This window comes from Microcaecilia unicolor, chromosome 7, assembly GCF_901765095.1.
Source record: "Microcaecilia unicolor chromosome 7, aMicUni1.1, whole genome shotgun sequence".
Classification (NCBI taxonomy): Eukaryota; Metazoa; Chordata; class Amphibia; order Gymnophiona; family Siphonopidae; genus Microcaecilia; species Microcaecilia unicolor.
Window position 1 is genome coordinate 88,497,700 of NC_044037.1, and position 24,643 is coordinate 88,522,342.

Here is a 24,643-nt window from a genome sequence, read left to right on the forward strand (position 1 = left end):
ATGGTCTGTGCCCTGAAAAGACAGGTACAAATCAAGGTAAGGTATACACATATGAATTTATCTTGTTGGGCAGACTGGATGGACCATGCAGGTCTTTTTCTGCCGTCATCTACTATGCTACTATGTTACTATATTGCAACCTGGCCTGATTTGAAGGAGCTTTTTATCAGACTGAACAATCCACTTTCTGCTAGTGTAGTTCTTGAGTTTTTTTTTTTTTTTAGCTCTACTGGATTGATGTCTCACAAGCACACTTGCATGAGTGACAGTCATTTTCAAAAATTTAGTTTTACTAGAAGCAAAGTGGATTGAATTGTAGAGCAATAAAGTTGGGATAAAATCATGAATAATAATTGTTGCATTCATTGTAGTTGCAGTACTTTTACTCACAAAGTATTATATTAGGCAATAACTTTTATACTTTTACTTAAGTAATTTTTTTAATGTGTTCATTGTACTTTTACTTTATTATTAAAGTATACATTTATTTTTATTTACTGGGTTGTTCCCCTTCTCTCTGGACCTCCACTGTGACCTGTTCCCCATAGAGACAGCAATGGAGCCTCTCCTGCTTATAATCGAATGAGAAAAACGCCCAAGTTCCGACCTAAATCGGGAGATGGACGTTTATCTCACAAAAACGAATAACGCGGTATAATCGAAAGCTGAACTTGGACGTTTTCAACTGCACTCCATCGCGGAAGAGTACAAAGTTGACGGGGGCGTGTCAGAGGCGTGGTGAAGGCGGGACTGGGGCATGGTTATCACCCGAACAGAGATGGGCGCCTTTCGCTGATAATAGAAAAAAAGTATGCGTTTGTAGCTAGAATGTAGGGCACATTTCCTGGACCCTGTTTTTTCACGAATAAGGCCCCAAAAAGTGCCATAAATGACCAGATTACCCCCAGAGGGAATCGGGGATGACCTCCCCTGACTCCCCCAGTGGTCACTAACCCCCTCCCACCACAAAAAAATGATGTTTCACAACTTTTTATTTTCACCATCAAATGTCATACCCACCTCCCTGGCAGCAGTATGCAGATCCCTGGAGCAGTTGTTAGGGGGTGCAGTGGACTTTAGGCAGGTGGACCCAGGCCCATCCCCCCCTACCTGTTACAATTGTGCTGCTTAATGCTTATTAGTCGTCCAACCCCCCAAACCCACTGTACCCACATGTAGGTGCCCCCCTTCACCCCTTAGGGCTATAGTAATGGTGTAGACTTGTGGGCAGTGGGTTTTGAGGGGGATTTGGGGGGCTCAACACACAAGGGAAGGGTGCTATGCACCTGGGAGCTCTTTTACCTTTTTTTTTGTTTTTGTAAAAGTGCCCCCTAAGGTGCCCTGGCATGTGAGGGGGACCAGTGCACTATGAATCCTGGCCCCTCCCACGAACAAATGCCTTGGATTTATTCATTTTTGAGCTGGGCGCTTTCATTTTCCATTATCGCTGAAAAACAAAAACGCCCAGCTCACAAATTGTTGAATAAAACATGGACGTCTATTTTTTGCGAAAATACGGTTCGGTCCGCCCCTTCACGGACCCGTTCTCAGAGATAAACGCCCATGGAGACAGACGTTTTCGTTTGATTATGCCCCTCTCTGTGTCGTTGAATATTGACAGGACCTATTCTCTCTTCCCTTGTAGGTTTCATGTCAAAGTATAAATGTACACAGAGTATTGGGGGTTTGGGGGGTTTGTGAGTACACACAAACACACAGGGCCTATGCTAACTGCCACCAGTGCTGTTGCTGCTTCCTTCATTTTTTGGATGGGTGGAAGGAGGAGGAAGTGGGTGAGAGAAGGGAGAGGAATGGAGGTCTGCCATTTTTTTTTCATCATCTGGGCTCACATGAATTTTTGAGTGTTAAAATGGAGTCATATTGGATAAAAGCTTGAGATGCATTGGCTTATATAATAGACTTTTCTCCAAAGACAAGCAGGCTGATATTCTCACAAGTGGGTGACGCCACGTCGGCCCCGGAGGATTTTAAAGCAAAATCTAAAAATCTCTTGTACGGCGTTCCGTCGCGCGAGCGAACGCACTGCGCATGTGCGCCCACCTCTTCCCGCTCGCCGTGCGGACACGCCCCTCAGTTTTTCTTTTTCCGCGTCTGAGGAGACACGGAGTTCGTTAGTGCTTCGTGTTTTCTTCAGGTCCTCGGAGTAAAATCTCTTTTTTTATTTTTTTATTTTACCCTTTTTGGGTGTTCTTTATTTTTTCATTTGATCCTTTCATGGCAGGCTCATTGTGGCTTATATATACAGGTACTTTTTTGTACCTGGGGCAAGGAAAAGTTAAGTAGTTGCCAGAGTCACAAGGGGCTGTGCCTGAAAGGAAAACAAAGCATATAAGCTTCTCTTTTCTTTTTTCTTATAAAAATGCTGGCATATTGTTATCTGTGGGCTCTCTCTCGCCAGCAAACTAAACAAGCCCACATTTTTAGGATCCATTTATTAAAACTTTACAAATGGCTCTCCAGAGCTGTGAGAGCCTGCTCCAGCACACCACTGTCTTTAAGCCCCACAAGTGTGAAGGTGTATGTCACAGGAAAAACCAGGAACCTAAGCAGGTGCATCCCTGGTCAGCCACTGAATGGGCAACCTGGTGACACAATATCAGTGGTGTAACCTTTGAAGTGAGTCTCCACCCGCCTCGGCGCCTCCTGCTCTGCAGGTCATTCGGGCGCATCGGAGGATGTGTCTTGGGCCGGATCATCTCCCTGTGAAGCGCAAGTAGTGTCTCAAAGACGAGACGTATTCTACTCTGCCAGGGATGCCCAAAGGAGGTCATTCTGGAGTCCGACAGAGACCGATGCACGCTGGGTATAGTTATGCATCGAATAGGTCTCCACCTGCCTCGGCGCCTCCTGCTTGGCAGGTCATTCGGGCGCATCGGCGGATGTGTCTTGGGCCGGATCATCTCCCTGTGAAGCGCAAGTAGTGTCTCAAAGACGAGACGTATTCTACTCTGCCAGGGATGCCCAAAGGAGATGCCCAGAGCTTTGCTCCCTCGGTTATGGAGGTATCCGGGCTTCAGACATCAGTCGGTGCCGAGAGCGTTGCTCCCTCTGTTATGGAGGTATCCTGGCATTGGACGTCGATGCACCGGTACATCGGTACCAGGTATCATCGGTGCCGTGGATACCATCGGTGTCATGGGTACCGTCGGTACCGAGGAGTATCGATACCAGGAACATTGGTACCATGGTCGGTGTCATGGGTCCCGTCGGTACCGGGTATCATCGGTACCATGGGTCCCGTCGGCATCGGGTATCATCGGTACCATGGGTGCCGTCGATGCCGAGTGTCATCGGTGCCTTGGGTGCTGTCGGTACCGGGTATCATCGGTGCCATGGGTGCCGTCGGTACCGAGTATCATCGGTGCCATGGGTACTGTCGGTACCGAATATCATCGGTGCGTCGGTACCGAGGAGTATCGATACCAACCACATTGGTACCATGGTCGGTGTCATGGGTCCCGTCGGTACCGGGTATCATCGGTACCATGGGTCCCGTCGGCACCGGGTATCATCGGTACCATGGGTGCCGTCGATGCCGAGTGTCATCGGTGCCGTGGGTGCTGTCGGTACCGGGAATCATGGGCACCATCAGCACCAGGTATCATGGGCACCATCGACTATCGGTCCCAGGTATCATCGCCCATCGGTACCGAGTATCATGACTGCCATCGGTACCATAGTATCAGGTATCGTCGGTACCGTGGATACATGGGTATCAGGTATCATGGATGCCGTCGGCACATGAGTACCATCGATACCAGATATCATGACCAGGTACCATCGGTGCCATTGGTACCAGGTGTCATGAGCACCGTCGGTGCCATGTGTACCGTCGGTGCTGTTGGTGCCGGATATCATGGGTACCATCGGTACCACATGTCATGGCTACCATCGGTACCAGGTATCATGGGTACCATCGATACCAGATACCATGACTATCATCGGTACCAAGTACCATGGGTACCATTGGTACCGGGGTCCATCGGTACCATGTGTATCATCGGTACCGTCAGTGCCATGGTCTAGCAGTCTGGTTTCGATTCCCTTGCATTTCCAGACTTTGTCCTTGGCTTCGGGACCATGGGTACCATTGGATGCCATGGGTGCTACCACCTCCTGCGGCATCTGGCTTTTCACCTGGTCTCCTTCACCGATGCTGCCTCTGGTATGGGTGTTCGCACCCTACTGGGGCAACTTCTCGACCCATAGTAGCCTCCATATCGGACGCGTTTGGATCTGAGCTGCTCTGTTTGAGTAGTTAGTTCAGTTCAATGATGGTCATCTGACATTACAGTGGAGATTGTGAATCCCAATGCCCAGATGCTAGAGGTCCTGGACTACTATCTTCACCTGAGTCTTCTGCACTCAGAACAGATAGGAGTTCTAAGAACTTATTTCGGCGCCCCCGGGGCCAGAGCATACATCCTTAGCCTCTTTTGGAGAATGGCGTACCAGGCTGGCATGATCGCATCCCAAATCAAGTCTTGTCAGATCTTTACGAGCATTCCCACCGGAGTAGGCTAAACCTTTTCACCAAGTGGTCAGGTAGCACACGGTGTGTCGCAGGTTCCTGTCCAAGGGCATTTTCGACACTTGTAATGTAACACCTAGATTTCTGCTCTAGGTACAGTGATGCGCAGACTCTCATGACTGTGTGCCTCTCTCCTGGAGGAGGAGACTCAGCAGAAAACTGTAGATATGCTGTGCATACACTTCCTCATCTTGGAAGTTCGTTAGAGAGAGGAGTAGTTTTCCTTGTGCCTTAAGGGGTCGTACCTATACTCCTACTTCTCGACAGCCGGTTCGGGCTATGCCTCAGCACGCTCGTTCTAGTCAGCGGCGTGCACCTAATCAGGCCCCTGCAGCTATTCCCCAGGAACCAGAGGGGTTTTTGACTGGCTCCAATTCAGTATAGCCACTAAAAAAAAAAAAAAAAAAAATGTCCGTACCGGCCAATCTGCCTGTCGGGGGGGAAGTTTACATTTTCTCCACCAAAGGTGACTTCTTTTATCCTCCAACCGGTGGGTTTTTTCAACTAGTCCGGTTAGCATACATTCTCAATCTGGAATCAAACCCTCCACATTGTTCATTGGAAGCTTAATCCTTTAGCTTCCATCAAAAGTGAGTACTTGCAGAGGAACTCTCTGCTTTTCTCAGCGCCAATGCAGTCGAGCCCGTTCCACCAGGGCAAGAAGGGTTGAGATTCTATTCCAGGTCTTTCTTTGTGGGTTGCGTCCCATCATAGACATAAGGGGCCTAAACAGATTTGGTTCAGGATGCTTTCCCTGGGCATCCTTCTTCCCATACTTCAGGAAAACGATTGGTTATGCTCTCTGGATTTACAGGATACTTATACTCTCTTTGCATCCAGAGTATGTTTTTTTCCTAGTGCCTGGCTGTTGTTGCAGCGTATCTTCAGTACATATTGAGACTTCTTGACACATGGCTTCCACAGTTCACGTAACTCCCATGGCACTTTTGCACATGACATCCGCTCAGTGCATCCTAGCTTCCCAGTGGTATCAAGTTTAGGGTATCTAGAGGATGTAACCCGACTGTTCGCCAGTCTTCGGTATTCCCCTCAGAGGTGGTTAATTCTCTCTATTTTGATTCTGAGGCACCTTACTCAGTCAAAAGCTGCTGACGAAGGTTGCATCCCTCCTGGCTATCCAACCAAATTATTTTAACTCAACAAACAATCGGGTTGTGATGTACTCGATAACAAAGGAGTACTGGATCTTGCCCTCTGAGTCAGGATGCCATGCAGATGTAGCGGTGGGCCCGCAATGCGGCATGTTTTCTCCAAGCCACTTATCTAATTGGCGTAAACAGCAGTCTGGCCGACAGGCTGAGCAGGATAATGCTACAGTTGAGCATGCCTATAGTTCGAAAGACCCCTCAGTGGATCTTTTTGCTACTTAGTCCAATCGCAAAGTCCCTCAGTTCTGTTCCAGGCTGCAGGTTCATGGCAGGCTACCATCGGATGCCTTTCTCCTTCTTTGGGAGACAGGTTTTCTGTATGCGTATCCTCCCATACATCTGGTGGAAAAGACTTTGCTGTTTCTCAAGCAAGATTGTGGAGCCATGATTCTGATTGCTCTTTTCTAGCTGCGTCAGATAGGATTCCCTCTTCTTCTGGAGTTGGAATGTTTTCCAGCTCTCATTACGCAGAACGAGGGGGCACTTCTACATCCCAACCTCCAATCTCTGGCTCACACGGTCTGGATGTTGAGAGTGGGGTTTCGTTGAGTTTTCCAGAGTGTCTCCCGACTCTTGCTTGCTTTCAGAAAAGATTTCACAAAGAGGTGATATTCTTTTTCATGGAAGAGGTTTGCCGTCTAGTGTGACAGCAAGGCCCTAGATCCTGCATCTTGTCTTATACAGACCTTGCTTGAGTTCTTTCTACACCTGTCTGAGTCTGGTCTCAAGACCAACTCTGTCAGTATTCATCTTCGTGCAATAAGAGCTTATCATCAACGTGTGAAAGGTCAGCCTTTAGCTGTCCACTTCACGAGAGGTTTATTTCTCCCCCAATATTGAGAGAATTCCTTGTATGTGTCTAGGGGAGATTATTTCTGTTGGGCTTAGCACCCACAATAATTTTGACAGTTGGCTCTTATGCTTCGGTCAGAGTTCCTATCACTCCTTATCCAGTATCTTGGGGTCCCAATGTCGTTTTCATCCAGCTGCTGCAAGCTCAATTCGGGCCACTGGATTCCTGCCATCTGAAGTATTGGACCTGGAAGGTCGTTTTCCTTAGTGGCTGTTCCTTCAACTCGTAAGGTCGGTGAGCTTCGGTCTCTAGTAGCTCAAGCGCCTTACCTTACTTCTCATCTTAACAGAGTAGTTCTCCGCATGCAGACAAAGTTCTTACTGGCGCTGGTATCGGAGTACCATCTGCTCCAGTCAGTTGTCTTGCCAACATTCTTTCTCCCTCATCTTACAAGCCCTGGCGAAAGCAAGCTCCGCACTTTTTGCGTGGAGCAGACGAGCTCCCTCGGACGGTCCGCCCAGTTGTTTATTTCTTTTAATGCCAGTTGCTGTCGGAAACCGCATAATTTCTTCTTGGCTAGCAGATTGCATCTCCTTCATTTTTGTCCAAGCTGGACTGACTCTAGAAGGCCATGTCACGGCTCACAAAATTAGAGCCATGGCTGAGTCGGTGGCTCATCTAAGATCAGTCACTATTGAAGAGATCTGCAAAGCTGCGGCGTGGTCATCAGTCCACACATTCACATCTTACTACTGCCTTCAGCAATAGCCGACTCGTCAGTCGGTTTGGGCAGTTGGGGCTGCAGAACTTCTTTGGGGTTTAGAATCCAACTCCAACCCTCCTAAGCCCATTTTTGTTCTGTTCCAGGCTACACTCATTTAGATGTTTCTTCTTTTCAGGTCAATTTTATTCTGGCCTCGCCGTTGCGAGACTCAATTGACCACTGTTTGTTGTGTTGTGTAAGCCTGGAAGCTAGGGATACCCCACTTGTGAGAATATCAGCCTGCTTGTCTTTGGAGAAAGAGTAGTTACTTACCTGTAACAGGTGTTCTCCGAAGACAGCAGGCTGCATATTCTCACAAACCCTCCCACCTTCCCCTTTTGGAGTTGTCTCCTCCATCTTTTGGATTTAACTGAGGGGCGTGTCCGCACGGCGAGCGGGAAGAGGTGTGCGCACATGCGCAGTGCGTTCGCTCGCGCGACGGAACGCCGTACAAGAGATTTTTAGATTTTGCTTTAAAATCCTCCGGGGCTGACGTGGCGTCACCCACTTGTGAGAATATGCAGCCTGCTGTCTTCGGAGAACACCTGTTACAGGTAAGTAACTACTCTTAATATGCATACTGAGACCAAATTGTACATGAATATATATAATATATATAATTTCTATGTAGGAAGGTTATAATATTCATGGTAAAGTGACCCTATTAAAAAGTTAGCATGAGGACGCTAAAATCAGTGGTATACAGTAAAACCTTAAGCTGCATTATACGTGAAGCTAATGTAATGTTAGATATATCCTCGAAAATGCCTCTAGTGTATATTTAACCCTGGCAAATACCAAGATGATATACAATTAGAGCAATCATAGCTAACATCTGCTATTAATGAGTTCCTAAAACTACATCTTAATTAAACCAAGAGGATAATGTCTAATAATCTCTGTCAAGCACTATATAGCAGTTAAGAAACAAAATGTTTTTTTGCATATGATGATTAAAAATGTTTGTTTTGATACCAGATAAGATTTTATTATATGCTATGATATTACTTTAATTAAACTATAATAACAAATGTTCAATAATTCAAAAAATTCTTTATTATCAATATTATGTTGTATAATGAAAATTATAACTTTTATCATCAAACCTATAAATGGCAAGTGACCGACTCACCTGCAAATGCGCAGTAGAGACTTCCCTCTCTGTCCCGCCCCCGCATCAAGACGTGATGACGGGGGGAGGGGGGCGGGACAGAGAGGGAAACTGCGCTGAAGGGGAGGGAGGGAACCGCTGACGTCGCTACCGCTCCCCCCCCCAAGGTAGCCGCTACCCGCCCCCCCCCCCCGGAGTCGCCACCACCCCCCCTTCACCCGGCCTGGGCCCTCTCTTCGTTATTCAACTTACAGCAGCGCCGAAACAGCAGCAAGCAGCTCAGCTTCAGCTCCCGTCGGCCTTCCTTCCCTGCCTGTGCCCCGCCCTCGCCAACGTGACGTCACACGAGGGCGAGGCACAGGCAGTGAAGGAAGGCCAACGGGAGCTGAAGCTGAGCTGCTTGCTGCTGTTTCGGCGCTGCTGTAAGTTGAATAACGAAGAGAGGGCCCGGGTCGGGTGAAGGGGGGGCGGGGGCGACTCCGGGGTGGGGGGGCGGTAGCGGCTACCTTGGGGGGTGGAGGGGACATGGGAGGTCTCAGAAGGAGGGGGGGCCTTGGAGCTGGGAGGGCTGGACTGAAGGGGGCCTTCCAGCTGGCTGGGAAGAAGGCACGGGGCCTTGGAACTGGGAGGGAGGGCAGGGGGGGCCCTTACAGTTGTGAGGGAATGGGGCCCCCTTACAGTTGTGAGGGAGAGCAGGGGGCCTTGGAACTGGGAGGGAGGGAAGGGGGCCTTGGGAGCTGGGGGGGAGGGCCTGGGGCCTTGGAACTGGGAGGGAAGGAGGGCGGGCAGGGGGCCTTCCAGCTGGGAAGGGGGGAGGACTGGAGCCTTGGAGCTGGGAGGGAGGGACAGAGGGGGCCTTGGAGCTGGCAGGGAAGGAGGATGGCAGGGGGCCTTGCAGCTGCAACGGGAGGGGGGGGCCTTGGGAAAAAAAAATTCCAATAGGCGCCCGTTTTAACGGGCTTAACGGCTAGTCTTATATAATACAGTATTTTCACATGACGTAAGATTCTAAGGGAGTCAGTGAGATGTTGCTGACTATTCTGGTTTCCACAACTCATGGTTATATCAAACCATGTTTTTTTGGTTATACATGGTTATGTTTTTTGTAAATGCACCTGACTATAGGAATATAACATTTTTAAAGCATATTAGAACATATACTGATAAAGGAGCATGCAGAATATTCTCATATCTGATCTACTTATCTAATACAGAGTAATGTTAAACATTATATCCCTTAATGTTAAGGGATTCAATAACCCAATAAAATGGAAAAAAAATTCTTAAATGCACTTAACAAATATGTACCTGATATATATTCTTCCAAGAAACACATTTATCTGATCATGAATCTCTTAAACTTAAAACCACATGGTCAGAAATTCCTTACTACTCAGTAGCTGATGGGGAAAAAATGGAGTGGCCATACTAATAAGGAAAAAAAAACAATATTAAATTATATCTGCAGATAAAGATTCAATAGGTAGATGGATTAAAGTCTGTATCACAGTGGATGGTGATCCTTTGATATTACTTAACATTTATGCTCCAAACACAGATAGTCCAGAATTCTTTCATGACATAGCAAATATAATTACAATAGAAGGTGACACTCCTTTCATCATAGGTGGGGACTTCAACACTATTTTAAATCCTGAATTAGATAGGAAATCCAGTTACACATTTAAGAAAACTAAAGCATGGTTTGTCCTGAAAGATCTAATGCAGCACCTTAAATTATGTGATGTATGGAGAACTTTTCATAATAATGAAAGAGATTACACCTTCCACTCTCTACCACACAACTCTCATTCCTGTATAGATTACTTCTTAATATCTGAAGCATTATTGGGCAAAGTTATTGACACCCACATAGATAACATTAAATTATCTGATCATGCAAACATTTCCATAAAACTGTCTGACTTCTCACCCAAAGCACAAACAAAATCATGGAGATTTAATGCTAGTTTATTGTCATATCCTGAATTTCAAGATGAAATAAAAAATGATATATTGGAATACTTTAAATTTAACACACTGAATGACACTAAATGGATAACAAGATGGGATGCTTTCAAAGCATTTATTCGTGGATCAATTATCCGATTCACAGCAAAGAAAAAAAAAACAACAACTGCATGAAATCACAGAATTAGAAAATTTAATAGCCCACCTTGAAAAAATCCACCAAACATCACCCTCTAATATGGACATTCTAAATAGACTAATGAAAGCCAGATACAAATACAATGTAATATTAGCCAATACAGCAAACAAAGAGATTTTCATGAAGTCAGCTCAATTTTACTCTAGTAATAATAAAACTGGACATTTGCTTGCCAGCTATCTTAAAACAAGAGCTGAAAGAATGATATCTCTCACATAAAAGATTCTAATGATGTCATTCTAACTGATAACCAAACATATACTAACATCTTTTCTAAAGTTTTATGATGAACTATATAAATCAGAAACTAAAACAGAACCTATAGATACTTCCTTTTATAATAATATAAACCACAACACTATCGACAATGAAGATAACTTAACATTCTCAGCTCCCATACAGACCAGGAGGTATTATCAGCTATAAATCCATGGCAAAAAAAAGCACCCGGTCCTGATGGCTTTGCACTGGAATTTTATCTTACTTTTCAGGAAATACTTGCCCCTATATTAAGTTCCTTATTCAATTATTTAATAATATCTGGGGAAGTTTCTGGAACCTTTACAGAAGCTACTCCAATTGTTCTTCCAAAACCTGTGAACGACCCCCAAAGAATACAAAATTATCACCCGTTATCGCTCATAAATATTGATGCAAAAATCTATGCAAAAATCATAGCGGAAAGATTACAAAACATTTTACCTAAAATTATAAACTCCAATCAGACTGGATTCATGCATGGCAGACATTCTTATGACAATACTAGATTATTTACTAATTTACTTATACAGGACACAAACTTCTAACATCCCTTATGTGGCCATAGGTTCTAGATGCCAAAAAGGCGTTTGACCGCATAGAATGGCCGTATTTATTTCAAACCTTACAGTGGTTCGGATTCACACATAATGCATTAAAATGATCAAAATACTTTACACTTGCCCATCCAATAAATTATTCATCAATGGACAATACTCTCCTTCTTTTAGACATCTAGAGGTACAAGGCAAGGATGCCCTGTATCCCCATTATTATTTAATATAGCTTTAGAACCTCTACTGTTATCAATCTTACAATCTGAATATATTAAAGGAGTAGAAATGGATAATATGTCAGCTAAACTCTCTGCTTACACTGACGATGTATTGCTATATACCACCCCATCCTCCATCCCTCATATTCTTGAAGTAATCAATAATTACTCATTGATCTCTGGTTACAAACTAAATCCTACTAAAACAGAATGTTGCCGATGAACTTGGCACCTAGATCATATCAATCTACATTGTCACCGTTCAAATGGTCCCTCACTAGTCTAAAATACCTGGGTGTCCTGTTTGGCATTAATGTCAACGAAACCATCACATACCTATTGAACTGTGTTACAGATATGACTAATAAATGGTCACCACTCAATTATCATGGTGGGGTAGACTAGGTACCATAAAAATGATGATTGTACCAAAGGTTAACTATGTATTAAGTATGTTACCAATAATGTTAAATGCCAGTACATACAAAATATGGAACAAATATTATCTAAATTCTTATGGTCTAATAAACCACCTCGTATGGCATTAAAATTTCTCAAGTCTACTAAACAACATGGAGGAGTAAATTTTCCAAACTTTCTGGACTACCATAAAGCTTTTTTTACTCAGACAAAGCTCTCTATGGATTACCTCTAACGATGATCACTCAGATCCGTTATGGATAAAATGGGAAGCGAAGGCATTTAAGGATACTCCAACATCTCTACTGCTTGGTCATCGCTACACAATTTAGAACTTAATCCCATCATTACTGCATCTCAATCATCATTCAATTAATTGGAATCATGTGTAAACATACCATTACAATTGACCACCCTGATCCATATTTGGAATAACCCAAAACTCAAAATAAATGGGGAAATGCATAGTTGGACTAAGTGGATAGAAGCAAAAATATGGTTTCTAAATCAACTATTAGATAACACAAATGGATACCATTTCATATACTACAAGAACCTAGAATTTACATAACCATTGCTATATCAATGGTTACAGCTAAAACATTGCATCTCTACTAACTTTAATATTAATATACTAAAGGAGACACACCAAGCTATTTAACGTTATGCCATCAAATGGATACAAAAAAGAAAATGGATTCAATATGGTATAAAATTTTCCAAGAGCACTCTTCTCATCCTCCCTTTAGCATTACAAAACATATGGAACAAAGAACTCAATTCTCAACTTTCCGAAGATCAATGAGAAAAAATTTGGATATCACTATACAAATCCTCAAAATCATCTGCACTTACACAATCATCATTTTACATACTACACAGAGCTATGTGGACGCCTTATAAACTATCTAAAATATCTAAAGAAGCCTCCAATCGATGCTGGTTTTGTAATAAACCATATAGGAACCTTGGACCATTTAATGCATTTTTGTCCCTTACTGGATGAATACTCATCCCGTATAGAGGAAACAATTTCTAATATTCTAAACTTAAAGATCTTTTTAACATATAAAATTATAATTGCAGGGGAATTCGGTATTAATGCCACACGCCACAGCATATGGCCAAACTGTTATGCATATTGATTCAAGTGGCTATAAAATTGATCTGTCAAAATTGGAAAGACTTTACGAAGTTATCTCATGAAATGTGGTGGAACTCAGTATGTCTTATCTCTAAATATGAAAAGTTGCAGCTCAGAAATGTGGTTCCCCTTATAGCATTTAACAGAATTTGGTCTCCGGTGATCACATATCATCCAGTTAATTACAATAAATCATATATGGGTATTATTAATATAAATACATGCCTTAATTAATAACATTTGATATGATTGCATACTCCAAAAACTGCTTGCTTGCTTTTATATACTGTTATTATCACGTACATAGTCAGAGTACATTGACCTATTTGTTAAATTGTTATTAGTCATTGGTACTAAATTGTTTTATTATTGTCTTTTGTGGAAAAAATCTATAAAAATTGATTGAACTAAAAAAAAATCAGTGCCTCCACAATTCATCTGAAATCTATGTGACCAAATGGCTGCTCAGCCTTGACTGAAACTGGTTGCTTAAGCTTACTCCCTGAGTGACATTAATTCCTTTCCCCTAAGTAGTGATCCCTTCCTTCCCACCACCCAATTAAATAGAGCTTATTGGGTGGCCTCCTTTCTCCCCTTCCCTTCATCAAGTAGATCCAGGCCCTTCACCAGGGCTGGCCCTAGGGTTTCTAGCGCCCTCCTGCAGTCTATTAGTCGGCGCCCCTACCCATCCAGAGGCGGGATCACTATGGCTCACCCCCACAGTAGACACACCCTTTTATCAGCCATGGCATCATTGAAAATATTGCACCAGTATAGAAGAAAATAACTTAGCACACAGACCAGGAATTAGGAGAACAGACAGTCTTGCCAACTCTGAAAAACAATGTGTTATCAAAATTTCAGAATCTAACAAACAGATCCCTATTGAGACACTTGGCCTTGCAGTCACACATGTAGAACAGAGATAGCCCCTCTTCAAATTCTTCAAAAATTAACCTGAAATCCTAAGAAGTTAGGACTCTGCATGCAGCACAATAGCCTTCCCATCAAGCACAGCTTAGGATCTAGCTAGGACAGACTTAATCAGCATAAACTAACATATTCTACAATCTGAGCTGGACAGACTAACAGGAGTTGCTGAAGTGGGAATGAGAGATAGGTGATGGTTAGGAATTGAAAGCAGGCATCTAGCCCTCTTGTCCTGTGAGTTGCTGTGTTGGGGGTGGGGGGGGGGTGGATAAGGGTGGGTCAGGCGCAGCACTAAACAGCAGTCTCTGACAAAAGAAGGTTCCAGGCTCTGCTGTGCTGTCTCTGTCTGAGCCCTCTCTGGGCAGAGGACAGAGGTTAGCTGAGCTCCCACAAGTTATTTCAAAGCTAGATTCAGTTGGAGCAGTGAGGTGCTCTGACAAACACAAGGAGGATATTTCTCTGCTTGGGAGGGGGGAGGGGACGGGACACAGAGCTGACAGCTTTGGAGCCAGACTGAGATGAGCAGCAGAGATTAGATTGCTTGCAAACTGACGCCCTTAAAGGCAGGTGCCCTCCTGCAGTGCTTACCCTGCTTACCGGGTTTGATCGGCCCTGCCCTTCATCACCCTACTCCAGAATCTCCATTTAAAATTCTAGAGGGTATTCCTTCTTCACAGACAGGAGGGAAGCAATCTCCTTCCTTTTAACTTAGCTGCCTGTACTGAATGATATCACTTAATTCCAGTAATCTTATAGGAAAGGTCTTACATTAATCATATGATTGTATTATCATACAGATTTATTTATTTATTTCACAAATCTTTTTTGTGCAAAAATCTTATTTCTATACAAAAGCACAGCAAACTATCATAAACTTATGAAACATAACCCCACATTCATACATTCCCCACATTTATACCATATTAAAAACCTTATCCAGTGTTTGGGAGTCAGGCATGGACAAGCATTTGGAGAGTGAAACAAAGAGTGGTAACTCTAGACCAGTAAAGATTGAGGAGTTTGGGAAAGACCTCCTTGTGTATACACTGGGACTATGTGATGGGTGGAACTGGATTGATTTGGTTCACCTGGAGGACTAGTGACACACTGGAAAGAAAAACTTTTACCACGGACTGACTCCAAACCTGGATAGGTTTTTAATAAGGTATAAATGTGGGGAATGTATGAATGTGGGGTTATGTTTCATATGTTATGATAGTTTGCTGTGCTTTTGTATAGAAATAGATTTTTGCACAAAAAAATAAAGATTTTTGAAATAAATAAATCTGTATGATAATACAATCGTAGATTAATGTAAGAACTTTCCTATAAGATTACTGGAATTTAGTACTGAGGAAACTTTGATTGTTAGATTCCTGTGTGAGTATTGTTGATATCACTTAAATTCAAATAAAATCTGAGAGTCTCCTTTCATCTCTTCTTCTGACACAGGTAAAACTGAGACTTCCTTTTGGGTTTCAACCCTCAGTAAACTGCCATGTCCCTGGGGCTGAACTTGCTACAGAAAACCTTATCTTGACCCTTCCTTGTGAATTAATTCGAAGTCTTGAGAATCCTAATGGCTTACTTACCCTCTGGGCTGATATAATGGTGAAGATGTCAGAGCTAGTATTTAAAACAGTGCCTGTATTTCTAGGCCAGAGCGGATTGTGTTAGATGTTCAGATACGCCCCGGTTAAGTATCTCCTCCATCATAGTAAGGCAATACTAACTTCTCTACAACTGCAAGTTAAGCATATCACTTAATTATAAACATGTTTAATGGTGTGGAAAAGGTGGGAGAAAGGGTAAGACAAAAGTACTCCATTTATAGAAAAATCAGGAGAAATGTATAACCTATCTGAAAAGCTGCAACAATTTATTTAAAAATCTTATATGAAAATTAATAATAGAAACAATTCAAAGTGAACAGTGAGTAGCTGAGTTGGTCTGTGTTGCCTTGAAGAAACCTAAGGGGTCTAACATCTATGTAGATATAACCTATAAACCAGCATCACCAAGATAAAAGGAAGCTATGAGTCATGATAGAAGTCATCCAAAGATTAACATTGCAAAGGTGAGATGCTGGCAGTTGGATACTTAACTCTACTGCTGTTGACCGGAGGTTGAAATCTGTACTAGAAATCCTTCTAACACGACTAGTTGAGTAACCTATTCATGGCAAGGTAATATTAGATCTGGGGTATTCACATACGGAGACAAATGTCTAAGATTATGGTAGGGGATAATCTGGGGGTCCAGTGATCACTGTACAGTTGGTTCGGTTGTAAGCATGGATCAGAACCAAGTATGCTAAATAAGGGTCTCAGATTTCAGAAGACTGACTTTAAGAAAATGAATAAGTGTGGTAAAGAAGCCCTACCAGGAGGAAGGTATCTAAGAGATACATGGAATTATGGACAGCAATTAAAAAGGGTAGAGATGTGTTTCACCCTATAGTGCAGTAATAGGTTGCCATCTTTCAGACACATCATGGTTCTGTCCTTTGCAGCTCTCTATATGCAGTTATTATCTGGTGTGAATGACCAGGAGGACAAAGAGCATGGGTCTGAGTGACTGATGAAGGCATACCACGGGTGTGAGCAATGGTCAGGGGGAGAACATTGGGATAATTGGTGGAGGAGAGATCAGTTATGGGTAGGGGGAGAGCCAGGGGTGGGTGAGTGAGTGCCATCACTGAGCCCACCTTCCTCCCAAACTGCCGCCTGCTGCTGCCGTCCACCCCCACATACACAGTTCACCTCCAGGCCCAACCCTGTCCTGTTTTGCCCCCTTTTCCCCACATACCACTAAATTTCAACTTCCTCATGTCTACTAATTAATTCCTGGCAATAGATGTACAGTCTTGCAAAGTCTTCCATACTGGAAGTCTCCCATACAAGAGCAGAATACTCCCGCAGAGATGTCATCTGCTTTGGATGTGCAATGTCGGCAATATTGAGTTGGGTGGTGGAGATACAGTAGATATGGAGGTGGAGCAGTGGGAGCAGACCTCCCAGATCTACTGGGGCATGGGAAATAGAAGCAATGCAGGCCATGGAGATGCTGAACATGCACAATATTCCCTGTCCCATGAACAACCCCTCCTCCTAGCACCTGCTTACTGTCTGTTCAAAGAACTGTGTGTGAGAAGGAAGAAAGGCCACAGGGATAGGCAGTACACATGTCCAGAGTTCCTGCTCCCTACATTGTTGCTGGTTCAAGAGAGCTTTGATAGAAGCACCTGGAACAGAATGGGTGAGAGAGGACATTATTTTAAGGAAGCATAGAATTACAAGAAAGCTGGTGTAAACTCCAAGGGGGGCTGCTGGTATAAACCATATAAGTGCTTTGCTGGTTAATCACAGAATTTCAGAGGGACAGAGAAACACTGAAAAGAAGGAGGGGTGGAAGAGAAAGGGATCAAAGATGAAAAGGAGGTGGATTGAGAACAAAGAAGAAGGAAAGGAAAAAGGCAGCACTAAGGAAACAAATGGGGGGGGGGGGGGGGGGAAGAAAAAGAGAAGAAGAAGGTGAGAAGGGTTGAGAAGAGAGTATGGAAGATAAAGATGAGAAGGAGAACAACAGTGGGAAGACTGAAGGAGGGACAGTTAGAGGACAGACATGAGGAAGGAATAGGAGAGGGATGCAAAAAGGGAAGGAAGTCAAGAATAGCAGTTAGGGATATAGAGGAGCAGATGAGCAGTATAAGAGAAGATAGAAAAGATAAGAGTGTGAGAGAGGAAAGGAGGTGCATGTGTATGTATGAGAGAGAGAAATTCTGCAAGAGAAATAAATGTGTGTGTGAGAAGGAGGAGGAGGAGGTAGAATGGAAGAGTTTGTTAAATATAATAAGGTATAGGATAAAAAGAAACAAAAGTGATAAATTACAAAGAAATGGAATGTGAGAAAAAAATCAGAAAGGGGTAGCAGGAAGAAAACATCTAGAAGAAAGTTTGAGAGAATAGAATATGCAAGCAAAGAAAGAAATGTGGGGGAAATGGAACATGAATAAATAAGGAGAATTGAAAAAAAATGACGGTACAAATCTACTATAATAAAACTCACCCTCAACGTTCTGAGGACACTGACATCAGTGAAGCCAAGCCTGACTTCCTTCAAAAAGGTTCGAAGGTTCGTGGTGGTGAAGCCACCAAAATCGCTCCAGGCCCCGCCCTCGAGGGCGGAGCCAATGGCAGAACAACGAACGGTTTGGCAGGGAGGGAGGCAGGGAGGCGGAGGGGGTGGGACATCGCTCCGGGCCCCGCCCTCACGTCAAACGTCATGACGTTGGGGGCGGAGCAATGGCAGAACAACGAAGGGGTTGGCCAGGGAGGGAGGGGGTGTTGGCGATGAAAACCTTGCTAGCGCCCGTTTCATTTGCTCTGAAACGGGCCCTCTTTTACTAGTAAAGTAATAAAGAAAATAGGTGAATGAAATTAGGACTGATCAGAAAAAGGGAACAAGAAAACATTAGATATGGAGAACAAAAGGGCATGAACTGCACAGATTTGGAACTATTTTATTGAAACTTGTTACATTATAAGGTATACCGGGGTGAATATGCAGCAGGAATAATGCAGCGTATTGCATGGTAATGCATGGTTTCTAGCATATGCTTTTTACATTTCATTCAGGTTTCTGTTTTTCTTTTTTAGATTTAACTCAGTCCTAATATCTCACACATGCAATATTTATTTTACTTTATTTTAGTATTTATTTTGTTTACTATATCATTTAAGTATCTGTTACTTTATTTTTATTTCTCCTGTCACATATAGGGTTGTGTAGAGGGTAAGGGTATGCTTTTTCATTTGGCTATCAGTCTCAAATTGCTTGGTTATGGTTCTGTTTTCCAGCCATGTATCTTTTTTGAGAGAGTATAGAAATTCAGGGTTTTTTTCCACGAGTACCTTGGTCTATCTGTTTACATGGGGGAAGAAGGTTAAAGGGAGGGGATAGATAGATAGATAGATAGATAGATAGATAGATAGATAGATAGATAGATAGATAGATAGATAGATAGATAGATAGATATTAGTGTTGTTGATTAATCTCCATTAATGTTTGTGATTAACATACAAATGTTAATGGTGATTAAAATTATTAATATCACAGACCACTGCAGCCTGAAATTAGGCATCTACCCCCTCTCAAAGCCCCTCTCAAAGCCCCTCTCAAGAGGCGCTTCCTGGAAAACCCCACCAAAAACCGTTTCCCCATGAGCCTCTATCTCCTCCAAAAGAACCCACCCCTCCCCCTTTAGGCCCCCAGGGCCTACCTTAAGGATGCTTTGATGGTCTAGGGAAGGACCAATCCCCAGTTGCTCCTGCCTGTTCCAGCTCTGGGTTCATGGCTGTTTTACAGTACTACTAGGGGTCAGATCCCTAGTGGTAATAACATGAAATTGCCAGTACTGGTTTTGGCTGCCATTTTGAACATGGAGTTGGCATGGACAAGAGCAACAAGGGATCTCTCTTGCCCATCCTACCCTAGATCAATGCTTCTCAACTCTCTCCTGGAGCGCATCTAGCCAGTCAGGTTTTCCACAATGAATATACATGAGATACATTGCATAAACTGGGACCCATTACATCAGTGGTTCCAAAACCTGGTCCTGGAGGCACCCCAGGCAGTCAGGTTTTCAGGATATCCACAATGAAAATTCATGAGAGAAATTTGCATACCAAGGAGGCAGTGCATGCAAATCTGTCTCATGAACATTCATCTTGGATATCCTGAAAACCTGACTGGCTGGGGTGCCTCCAGGAGAGGGTTGAGAACATTGCTCTAAATCACCAGGCAGGCCATAGGGGGCCTACAGGGGGGTAGGGTGGATGCTATTGGTAGGGGTCTTCAAGAGAAGGATTCTTCCAGGTGGGACCCTTTGATAGGAGGAATACTGTGGGGGGGGGGGGCCTTCAAGAGTAGTGGATGCCCTGTAGGCGTCTTTGGGAGAGGGATGCTCTTGAGAAGGGGTGTTGGGAGGGGATGCTGTGGGGAGGGCTTTAGGGGAAGGATCAACAAAACTAACCCACTCTTCCCCCAATAATGAGCCTGCTACCTGAAGCAGGTATGGTACCAGGCTGAATATCACCACAATCTGGACAGTGGCAGTAGCTGGGCAGCGATTAAAAATTTGATTAATTATTATCAAAATTTTTAATTGGGTGATTGAACAATAGTGGAATATATATCAGGGCTCAGTCTGTTACAGTGGATTATCTTCTTTTCTAATATAGACTAGGTTTTCCACTGAGCATCCAGAAATTACTACTACTACTACTTAACATTTCTAAAGCGCTACTAGGGTTACGCAGCACTGTACAGTTTAACATAGAAGGACAGTCCCTGCTCAAGGAGCTTACAATCTAAAGGACAAATGTACAGTCAGTCAAATAGGGGCAGTCAAATTGGGCAGTCTAGATTTCCTGAATAGAGGTATAAAGGTTAGGTGCCGAAGGCGACATTGAAGAGGTGGGCTTTGAGCAAGGATTTGAAGATGGGCAGGGAGGGGGCTTGGCGTAAGGGCTCAGGAAGTTTGTTCCAAGCATAGGGTGAGGCGAGGCAGAAAGGGTGGAGCCTGGAGTTGGCGGTGGTGGAGAAGGGTGCTGAGAGGAGGGATGTGTCCTGTGAGCTGAGGTTTCGGGTGGGAACGTAAGGGGAGAAGAGGGTAGAGCGGTAATGAGGGGCTGCAGACTGAGTGCATTTGTAGGTTAGAAGGAGGAGCCTGAACTGTATGCGGTACTTGATCGGAAGCCAGTGAAGTGACTTTAGGAGAGGGGTGATATAAGCATATCGGTCCAGGCAGAATATAAGACGTGCAGCAGAGTTCTGAACGGATTGAAGGGGGGATAGATGGTTAAGTGGGAGGCCAGTGAGGAGTAGGTTACAGTAGTCAAGGCGAGAGGTAATGAGAGAGTGGATGAGAGTTCGGGTGGTGTGCTCAGAGAGGAAAGGGTGAATTTTGCTGATGTTAAAGAGAAAGAAGGACAGGTCTTGGCTATCTGCTGGATATGCACAGAGAATGAGAGGGAGGAGTCGAAGATGACTCCGAGGTTTCGGGCAGATGAGACGGGGAGGATGAGGGTGTTATCGACTGAGATAGAGAGTGGAGGAAGAGGAGAAGTGGGTTTTGGTGGCAAGACGATAAGCTCGGTCTTGGCCATGTTCAGTTTCAGGTGGCGGTTGGACATCCAGGTAGAAATGCTGAAACTGCCATGGAAAAGCATTAAAACATTAAAAGATAACACGATACTTATGGGGCAGAGCCTGAAGGCACTGCTTTTGCTAACTTTTGATGGGACTTTTACCCTGTCTTAGGAAATGGCTATAGATAGGTGCAAATAGCTCCTTAATGATGATTGACCTGAGCAGCTTAAGAAAGTTCGCTGCTGCCTAAGAGAAAGAGGCTGAAAGCACTGCCATGTTTTTTGACATCTTGCCAAAGCCTTTGCAGTGATACTGCTGGAGAATATAAGGTTGCACAGTTAAAGACGCAGCCCTGCAAATCTTCTCTCCAGATAAGATCATGGACTTTCTACAGGCACAGAATTGACTAGACCATATAATTTTTACGACCGTACCTTGCCAGCGCTAAGCTCTGCTACAAGCACCTGCTACAGCTCTTTCCTCAGAAACTGGATTTCAACAGTGTGTGCCCATGGAAGGGGAGGCTCTTCCAAACCTCCCTCTCAATCCCCAATAAAGATCAGAGTGTGTGGCAGGTCACACAGCATCTCCCTCCCTAAAATCACATCCTCTCACCTGGAGATCTTGAGCAGTAATACTTCAAGAACTGACACAGGAGAGCCTGTGATCCAGCACATTCACACCCACAGGCCCTGGCCAACCTTACTCTTTCCTTTTACAGGGGCTTCCTGTTACTGAGGGAGCCAGTGGGAGAGGTGGAGTCATCTCAGGGTCTGTGAGCATATTAGTGCTGGATCACAGGGCCTGCAGGATCTTTTTTTGAAGCATTGTTCTGCTGTTAACTGCCAGCCCAACCTCCTTGTGTTCAGCCAGTCTTTTTCATCCACTTGAACCTGCCAGGTGGATTCTGCTCTTTTTCTACAATTCCTTTTATTCATTTTACCATGGCAGAAAATTAAAAAGAACACCAAGGACAAGCAAAATAAACTGGGATTTAAAATGTGCCCACAGTGCACCAAGAACGTGTCCATTTGTCCCCCATGACACACAAGAACCTTAGCCCATCTTCAAAGAACAACACAACACCATGCCTCCTACCTCTGTTGAGGCCTCCACTGATAGTGTGTTCTTCATCGGGGAGAGGAGGACGAGGAGGCAGTGCTAGACAAAGTCTCTAGCCTATCCCTGCACCAGAAGAACAAGTAGGGCAAGGTTGTTCACTGCATTGGGCAGTGTCAGGCAGGCAGGTGGAGCTAGCTGTGTATGCAGAGTCAGCAGTCGAGGCCAAGAAGCGCTCAATGCGGCTTGAAGGAAGCCCAGGAATTGAAACAGTGGTAGCAGCTAGACTCTTAGAAGTTGTTGGGTGATGTATATATTATTATTTTGTCTGTCTCACCCATTTGGGCAGCGGAAGCCAAGGGCTCTCTGTACTATCCTGGAAAGAACTGCATATCCCCTCTAAATACTTAATTACTATAACCTTGTATCTGCTCTGTCAGATTTACAGTCTAGGCAGTAGCAAATTCAGTAATTAGGAGGAAACCCAGTGTTCAAAAGATATAGTAAGATAGTTTATTAGCAAAAGCATCTTTACCCAAAGATAGTACAAGCAGTTCAGACATTCACATGGTAGAACAACACTTCATGACTGATGACATGTGCCTTCAAAGGTTGCTGGCTTCACTCTTCTTCTCCCTCCAAAAACTGCTTAGGTAGCAGACCTTTTATACTTTTTTGATCCCATAGATCCCTATGAGCATTTCACTTTCCCACCTGCACTTTCTTTATAATTGGCACATATATCCAATTATGCCCAAGTTCTAACTTTTCTTATCTTTCATCCAATTAGGACCGAGTTTCAACGTTAGCAAGTTTGCTTATCTGTTATCCAATCATGACCAAGTCTCAGTTTTCTTATCTCTTATCCAATTATGACCAAGTTTCAGCTCTCCTATCTCCAAACTTCGCTTACCCTTAAATTGAACTTTTCTTCACCTGGCCCAATTATTTTTATAGTTTCTCAGTATGCCTATGTCCAGCTATACACAACCCTTGCCAACTTTGTAACTCTGCCAAGGTTAAGCAGGCTGTCACATTTCTTCAGTGAAGTATCAGGACTGAGAGATGCTATGATTTTAGAGGCCTAGTTTACTTTAGAAAGCCTGAACCTGTTTTTCACTGCATTCAATTTGTGACAATTATTTACATCTCCCCTCTTGCCGGGCCCCCAAGGGGGGGCCGGCACACATGACTATGAGTGGGTGTGGCCATCTGTTCCAGAGGGCTCTCAGAGTCCTGTGGAGAGAAATGTATATCTTTGAGGAGGCATGGGTTTTCTGTCATGATGAGGGACTTAGGCAATAGCAGGAGTCAGTATGTGGATACATAATTATATGCTGGATGAAATACAGCGTTGGGATTCCCCATTTATCATAACCAACCCAAGGGGCCTAACTATCCTAGAACTACCCCTCTAGGGCAGAGCGAAACTTGGAAATATGAGAATTCAACCAAGTCTAGGTATCATACAATGGAATCAATAAGTTCAAGTGTATGATTGCAATCAATTAATGTATCATTATTACAAAGCTGGTGTTGGAAGGCAGGGGAAAAGAAAAATTTCAATCAGTTTGACTAATGATCAGCTTTGATTGTATAAATATAGCCAAAACTGGTATTAATAGGGCAGAAATATTTCATTGTATCATTTAAAAAGGATTAATATTGGCCAAATAATGAATAACCACTGCAAACTCAAGAGCATTATAATGAGTGTTGCACTGCTTAACCTGCAGTAGTTTTATAATTATGAGCAAGATAATAGTTTTGCCACTATGTTGCTGCTGGGTGTATAGATCTAGATCATATATGAAGGCACTGTTGAGTTATTTTGGAAAATACATAGGTAGTGTGCTTGGTATCAGCCATAGGGTGTTCATACAGGACATAGTGACCTGTAGGTTCTTTCTTATGTAACGCAGTTGCAATTAACTGTTGTACTAAACTTTTGATACAGGATTTATACAGCAATTTGAGAAGTATAAAAGTTTCCCTAGCATGGTGAACATTTGTATAACATTAGCAATGCATAAAACAGCTTATGATATAAAGGGATAATTCAGTAAAAAGAACAGAATCCTTTGGAAAAGAGTCCACAATGTGTAAGCAGTTAGAAATCAGGGAATTAAAAGTCACTTAAAATTTCATTGATGTGATGAGTAGACAATTTTGGCATCAGAGGACTTCATAAGTCGGTGTAGGTGGTTCAGGTATGGTGAAACAGCAGTCTGTATACTGTTGAACGATTCACTCGGGCAGGCTCACTCAGGCAGGCAGGGGTTCACATGGAAGACATCATGTTGCATCTAGGAGACTTCTACTGAAGACTTCTGTGGTTTCCAGTTAG

At 43.6% G+C, this 24,643-nt stretch overlaps 1 pseudogene; it reads left to right on the forward strand.

The window, feature by feature from the left end:
- The window catches only part of LOC115475006, a 132,933-nt pseudogene that overhangs the window by 96,790 nt on the left and 11,500 nt on the right, over positions 1-24,643 (forward strand).